The sequence below is a fragment of the Malus domestica genome, chromosome 15, assembly GCF_042453785.1.
Source record: "Malus domestica chromosome 15, GDT2T_hap1".
NCBI classification, from domain to species: domain Eukaryota; kingdom Viridiplantae; phylum Streptophyta; class Magnoliopsida; order Rosales; family Rosaceae; genus Malus; species Malus domestica.
Genome location: NC_091675.1, coordinates 45,330,037 through 45,338,167, shown reverse-complemented (window position 1 = coordinate 45,338,167; position 8,131 = coordinate 45,330,037). Strand labels below are relative to the sequence as shown.

Below are 8,131 nucleotides of genomic sequence, written 5' to 3'. Positions count from 1 at the left end.
GGTACCATTGACTATGGAATTAACTATAAGAAAGGGATTTTGCATTGCTCATTGGTTTTCATGATAGTGACTAGAGTGGGGATGAAGATGATATGAAATCCACTTCTGGTTATACTTTCACTTTTGGCAATGGAGCATTCTCTTGGGCATTTGTAAAACAACAAAGTGTGGCACTTCCACAGCTGAGGCTGAATACATGAGTGCATCTGAGGCCACAACACAGGCCATTTGACTCAGACATTTTCACCAAGCCTTTGGGAAAGGACAGGTTTTGTTGCTTGAGGAAGCTAGGAGTGATTCAGTTAAGACCTTAGAAGGAAGTTTTGGTTGTTAAGGTCTAAACTGATTAATTAATCTTTAATTAGAATGTTGTTGATGTGGCAAAAGTTTGTTAGAGATTAAGGGTTAAGATTGGTATATTAGCTCTTAGGTTCATATGTGAGCAAGTGACAAAGTCTTATAGGGCATTGCTTGTAGACCTTTGGATGAGCTCATAGGCTCACTCCTCTCTCTAGCCCAATTACTATTTTGTACCGTTGTGAGTGAATGGAATGAAATGCACGATGAGCATGACTTGTGCTCTGTGATCTTTGGATTCTTACCATCATCATTTTCATTTTCTTTTTCCTCTGAGCTCAGTAAAACTATCATAAAATTTATACACAAATACCAGATTCTAACACGAATTTGTAACAGGTTTTCTCAAGAAATAAAATGCTATAATACTGAATGAAACAATATATAAAGTTGCTCAAAGAACTGCAAAGACAAAATCAGATAAACCAGAACAGTATACCAAATTACAAATAATAGGGCTAGAATAATACCAGATTTTTGCCTTCCACGATGACACAATTATGAGAGCGAATGACTCGCTTGATGACACCTGCCTCGCCCTTGTCTTTGCCTTGTTATCATCACCTGCAAATGAGATTAGAAAACTGTTAGTTAATAAATAAATAGATAAAGAAAGAGGCACAAAGAAAATGATATACATTCCTGCCTTCCCCCACATGATCTCCTCTGAGAATCTTTCAGTGCCTAATGAGTTTATCAGCCACTTTCTAACCCAGTTCGAATTAAACTCAGATATATCTTGCAGAAGCTTTACAACAAACATTACGACCAAAATTTGTGGTATTTTAATGGCTGATTAACATCACACTCACATCAAATCTCATAACGTAAGAAACAACCCCATTTCCTAAAATCAGCACGTTGGTTCATTGAATTGTTCCTGATAATTACAATTTTTCATAAAAAAATTTGGATTTACAAGTAAAGAAGCAAAGAGCCCAGCCACTCCAACTTGTCAAAACTCTTTGAGACATTTCGTTAGGTGGCAGATTCTCGCTCTTAGGGTCGATTTTCGATAATCAGAAGTGTGGCCATACCTCCTTGTGCTTCTGTAGCTTCGTAGTGGTTCGAACCACAAACTCAGATTCCCAACTGAGATTTAGGGAGGAGGATGAGCCACAACCTAATTAGCTACTCTCATAGGTGGTTGTTTAATTAGTTGTTAATGAGTAGCAGGTTAGTTAGATCACTCTAGTAACCACAAATATAGGCATGAAGCCCAATGGATCACAAGGAAAAATCCTTTATTTTGGATATCTCAATCTTTAAGCCTAGCTAGGGTTTGTTAAAGCATGTAGTCATTCTTTATAAGCGAGTCGTTATATTCTTATACCATATTCATGAATGAATATTTGAAAGCTTGTGAAAGCTAAAACTTTTTCTCCTCTCTGATATTTCTCTTCACTCTGCTAAGCATATAAACTCCTTTTTTTTGTCTGTTTTTGCTTTTGGTAATTAAGCATATAATTACTTGGAATTTCTTGCTCTACAATGGATTATAAATACTTGAAATTTCTTGTAAACCCCATGCCTTCAAGAAATACATAAATTTAGCAAAATTCTGTTAGCTCACTCCAGTAAGCATATAAATACACTTACCGCTTCTTTTAATTAAATTTTTTTGGTTAAGCTTTTCGAATAGAGTAACGATTCTTTGTTCGGAGTTTTCAATGAAGGTTCTATACTATATGACTTTAGGGCATGGTTATGTAGAAACTAAGCCCTATATGTATGATGCATACTATTTAGAGCATATATTTCCTCCTGCCTTCCCATGGATTTGACTTCAGTTACACTTGCCTCTTGGGTCTGCCAAGAGGTCGTGCTACCTGCACCTCACAATTTGCTACTCATCACCATTTAAATCAAGTTTTGCTCTAGTTTTAGAATGAGGACTGGATCCTTTTTGTGAGAATCCTTTCTAGATCCTATTTGTGAGGATTCCAGAGATCCTCTAATCATGTCTGTTCATCGTACATCGTGTGGTTAATTTTCATCAGGTACTATTTATGTTCAAATTTAAATAAAAAAAATTTAAAAAAATTTCAGACCGCACAACATACAATGAATGGACAAGATTAGAAGATCTTCGGAATTCTCATAAAGAGGATCTAGAAAGGATCCTCATTCCTAGTTTTATATAAGGAAAACTAACGAAAAGTCCAAAAATACTTTAGTTTTAATGAAAAATGACAAATAAAGGTGTATTGAATAGTACCAGGAAAAGGTAAAAATGTGGTTTTTCGTTAAAAGTGAACAGTACCGGGAGTGTTTTGTTAAAACTCCCTTTATATATTGGAAGAGGATCTGGTCTAGATCTCTCCCATTAAAGGCCCAGGATCAAGTGATCCGGACTGTTAAAATTTGATCCAATGGCTACAATTATTATAACTTTTAGAGGGATCCTCTGTTTGTAGCCGTTGAATCAAATTTCAACGGTCCGGATCACTTAATCTTGCACCTTTGATGGGAGAGATCCGGACTGGATCCTCTTCCTTATATATGTTCATAGAGAAAGCCAACTTTGTGCTAAGGCGCTACCTTGTTGAGTTGGGCCACTCTACCCCTTTTTCTCTTTCAACTTTGGATTGGCGATCTTGGTTTGGGTTTACGAAGGGGTTACAAAGCTTGGGCTATTTATAACCCAAACTAAATGATTATTCAGAACTTGATTAAACAAGGTCATGAGTAGTCTAAAGTCTATGAGCCTTAATACCGGTCGCACGGATTGGTGGCGTGACCCAATTTCGAATGTGATCATGTAATAGAAAAGGATGAATTTTATTTGTAGTTAATGAAAAAAATGATGAATAAAATGGTGGGAGCTTAGAACTCCACTGGTGCAGAGTCTGTTCTCCCACACCTATTAATCAGATTTCAAATTGTTAATTTACCTTCATCAGTAATTACTCTATCATCCCCATCATCACCATTCATTGTCCTCATCATCTCTTGAACTTTTATCCGTTTTGAATACCTTTGATAAAATTTTGATCGAAGAATAGTGCCAAATAGCACTGTATTTTTCTGCATATCTTAGACGTACGTAACACAAATCGTCTTTCTTGTAAAAAAAAAGATGTAACAATTAAATTAATGATCAATCACGAGCCTGACGTCCAGACTCAAGTGCTTCAACTGTATTTTAATTCTTCCTCCAAACCCAGCTCTTAGTCCATGATTATGTATTATAATGTGGACTAAATTATAATTATTAGCACAAACACTCGATGAATTAGGTCCAAGCTACATCCTATGTGAACACCTTATGCATCTGCTCCCTCTGCCAAGATCATTTAGCTAATCACATGGGCAATAAAAAAAAAATCAATTTATCCAAATCTTGAACACATGCATGCATATACTCAGATTTACTGGCCAAATATACGTCGACAATTATATTGCACCACCCTCTATGGAGGAGGGGAAAAGGGGCCAGTTTTCCTAAAGGCTAGAGCTGACACGTCCATATACATATATTACCATAGTCAAATACCCAACGCCACAAACCATGTTAAAAACTCAAAAAAAAAAAAAAAAAGACATCCCTTTTGGTCCCAATAATATTCAGTTTTCAGAGATCCCTTTTTATTCTTCTTTTTCTTTTGAAGACTTTGTCTAACCACATGGAGACCTCCCACCTTGCAACTGTTCACATAACACGTAGACACTTCTTTCTAAGACACTTTTTATTGAGGTTTGGTCTTTGTACTTTTTTTTTTTTTAACTTTTAGCTTTCATTTTTAATTCCCCCCAGGTGTTGTTGGTTGCCACTTCTTCTAATAAAATTAGAAGGCGTGCTATCTACACATCATTTTTTACTTTTCACATACCCCTTATTAATTTCTGTCCGTTGATCTTTTTTTATTCATTCGATCCGACGGTCGAAAACCAAAAATGTGTGAGAGAAGTAAAAATGATGTGTGGATATCACACCCCTAAAATTAGTTGTTTATTAAAATTATTTTTTCTTTTCTTTATTATGTTGAACAAATTGAACAACGAGAATCCTCAAAGAATCTTTACAGACATATAATTATCACACATATATCTTATAATTGTGAATGCCAAACATAATTATGGTTATATAGATCTTAACCACATATATCTTATAATTGTGAATGCCAAACATATATAATTATGGTTATATAGATCTTAAGCTCAATCATTGAATTGACTGTCGTGTTAGTTATATAAAAATTTAAATAAACTACATATAAGTTTTTGGTTAGAGATACATCATATATTATAAGGAAAATTAATAAAAAAAAAGTTTGAAAACTTCGAGTTTTAACGATAAGGACAAAATAAAAGGTAAAGTGAATAGTATTATGATTGACTTTTTAGTGTAAAAATGTGGTTTTTCGTTAAAGTGAACAATAACGGTAGTTTTTCGTTAAAGTTCCCTGTATTATATCATGGATGATGATTTGAGTGAAATGAAATGTAAAAGCTGCAGGAGCTAAAGTGTGATACAGGGAGTTTTAGTTGGTTGAAACGTCCTCGATGAAGCTTTTTCCTAATTCCACCAATAATTGGGGACTCTAGCCTATATAAATATAGAGGGGTTATACTTTTTAAATTTCTGTTTAAGGAGCAAATAATGGGTTGAAGTTAAATCTAAGTGGGAACCTTGCTTTGCACGTCTGAAAAGAAACTTAGGTTTTTCATGGCTTGGAAGCATGCTTGGTGTCCCAATAGAAACTTAAATAAAACCCCATGGCTTCTGCAAATATATCAAGCATTTTAAGTGGATGCCAACTCCTCTTCAACCATATTGGGATCCCCCTAGGCCACTTAGCTCTTTAAGTTAAACTTATATATATACATAGCTAGTGGGTTTCCCTCTCATCACCTAACTCGATGAAAATAACACATTAATATTCCAATGAAAAATTGGATCTATTAAAATACTACTTTCTATGATTCTTCCAATAATCTTTTGATGTGGGCTCTCCCAAATCCTGGTGCCCAATAGCTTAGGTCCTTCCTTCGGAAGCCAATGCGCTCCTCTTCACTCATTTAAACCCTTCATAATATCATAAATTAGTTAGGAACTAGCTACTTGGAGTTGGATCTTTTACCCATATATTTGTTTTATAAGGATAACATATAGATATATTTGTTTTTAAGGTTCATATACAGATATATATATATATATATATATATATATATATATATATGTATGTATGTATTATATAATCCGTCACCCGAATGAACCTATTATTTTGTGCGTTCGGTTTAAAAAGCAAAGGCTCTTTAATTTTCTTTAGTTGCCTAAAGTTGCATAAAAAAAATACGATCATGGTAAATACTGTGCCTTTGCACCCTAATAGTGGTGCATCCTTATCTTTTTTAGAAATTAATTAAACTTAAAAATATGAGCTCTCGTACGTGCCTCTTCCATGGTCTCTTGTCTGAGACAAGGATGAAGAAGAAATGGTATCTGTGAAAGGAAGCAAACAACATGGCGCTAGCTAAAAGATTTAGTAGTTGGCTAGCTAGCTACAAACACATCAATTATTTTGTTATTTAAAACACATCAATGACCAGGATAACTTCATTCTTCTTTTTATCGCCTCAATTATTGGTAACTTGATCATGTACTGGATGAAAAGTTTTCTTTGCACGCTGTAATGGATAAAATGTTTACTTTTAGGTCGGATAGGTAAAATGCTTGCTAGATTTGTATCATGCGCGCATGGTTGTTAGCCATTGCACAAATAACTTTATTACATAATATGGGATCACGATGGAGAGGGACTTTATAACAGCATAGATAAACATCTGTCATATGCCTACCAGTAATATTATTTAGATATGCAAAACTGACATATTGCTGAGACTCTCTCTAGTATGGATGAATCTCACATACAATAGTATATCCACCTTTATTAGAGACAATATCGGTAGCGAAATTATTATGCGTTTCTAAATAACATTATTGTACACATTATTTAGCTATATATGCTAATAGGAATTGTTTTTTTTTGGGTCAAACGATAGATTTTGTTAGATTAGCCACCGACAAAGTTCGAACCCACGCTGTCATGCAAGGGCTCAACATCTTTCCACCACTGTGGTAAAGGGCCACTTGCTGCTAACAAGAATTTTTGATTAAGCACAATTGTTCTACATCAGAGAAGTTATGTCTATTAAGAAGTATACTAAGTGGTAATTTTCTATGAATTACAACGAAATCTTTTGAAATGAAACATTTTATCTATCTGATCACGACACCTTAGTGGACCTAAGTGGTGAGGTAACTAATTGACTTACACTTGAGTAAAGATAATGTGTTTTGACACGCTCTTTCCCGATGTTTGAAGGATAATGGGATGGCCATGTGCTGGCCGACACCTGAGGTGACACAAACCATTTTATGAATGCATATGACGAGAACATGTGAAACATGCATATAAATTTCGTACATAACTACGCAATATAATATTCAAATACAACCTTAACAAAATAATATAATAAGTTCATCTGCCAACAAAATTATAGTGATAATGCATGACATGTTCAGAGCATACTACTAATTCAGAATACAAGCGGAAGTGTAACAGAAGTGCTATTACAAGAATGTCCAAGTGGAGAGAAGGACACAAAGTCACTGGTATGTGAATGCCTCGTAGCTTGTATCGTATGCCTCGTTCCTAGGTCTTGAGGGGGCACAAAACAAAATATGAGTGGACCAAGTTGATATATAAGTAATACTAAAACAGTTATTCATCAACGTAGTAACCCCTAAAGATTAGGAAAGATCAATGGTATAATATGTAATAGGTTTTCTGAAAACTCTAGCGTGCCATAAAACCTTTCATAAAACATATATCATATAAAGTGTGCTTAGTAGTGGTATCAAAATCGCCCAAAGGAAGTATCCTTCACCTGACTGAAGCCATATAAGGATATCAATCGCCTGTAGGTAGGACTAAATCTTCATTTGCCCGAAGGCAGTATCACGCCCGTGGGCAATATCATTCGATCGTAGGCAAATCGTATGAGTAACCACCAAATAAGCACAATAAAAACATGAACATAATATTTCCAAAATATATGTATATATCTCAACATAGCTCAATAGCTCAAACATCATATCTTAAATCATATTCATGAATATCTCAATAGGCATAAATCTAGTGAAGCATGATATTTCATAAATCGTAAAACCAATTTACTCATAAACGTTTCATAAAACATAGCACGGAAATGCCACTAACAAACGCACCTAAGCACATAAAGGGACCAATTAATAAAACTATACTAAAACGATTGAATTTCAAGAAACGGACGTCATAAACGGAATCAAGACATCGAAAAAGTTACTAGAAAGTTGGTTGGTAAAGTTGCCGGCGCCGCCATCCACGGCGACGAAGCATAGTACCTCCGGTGGAGACACATGTGCTCCACGCGCTGGCCGCTAACTGGAATCTTGGTTGGGCTTGGTTTATGGGCTTGGGCCAATGGTTTGGGTTCTGGGCTTGGGTAGTATAGCTAGGCTGGGTTGCATTTGGGTTTGGATCCGGGTTTAGGGAAATCAGGTCGGGTCGACTCGGTTTCAGGCTGTGGGTTGGTCGGTTTCTTGGTAAAACTTCAAACGCTCATAACTTCTTCATTACTCAACCAAATTGAGTGATTAAAAAATGAAAATCATAGTTCTCAATGAGATGAAGAGAATGGTACCTGCACGATGGCTAACTCATCGTGATTTGGCCGAAAAATGCCTCGAAAGTGACGGTGTTTACTGAAAAACTAGGAAAAGCTTACT

General features: G+C 35.4%; 1 long non-coding RNA gene across 1 annotated transcript; it reads right to left on the bottom strand.

The window, feature by feature from the left end:
- Positions 1-831: 831 nt before the first annotated feature.
- On the bottom strand, positions 832-1,515 carry LOC139192122 (uncharacterized). The gene is made up of 3 exons (XR_011575957.1): positions 1,395-1,515; positions 996-1,105; positions 832-921 (listed from the first exon to the last, which is right to left on the bottom strand). It is a non-coding gene; the product is annotated as an uncharacterized lncRNA (long non-coding RNA).
- Between the last annotated feature and the right edge of the window lie 6,616 nt (positions 1,516-8,131).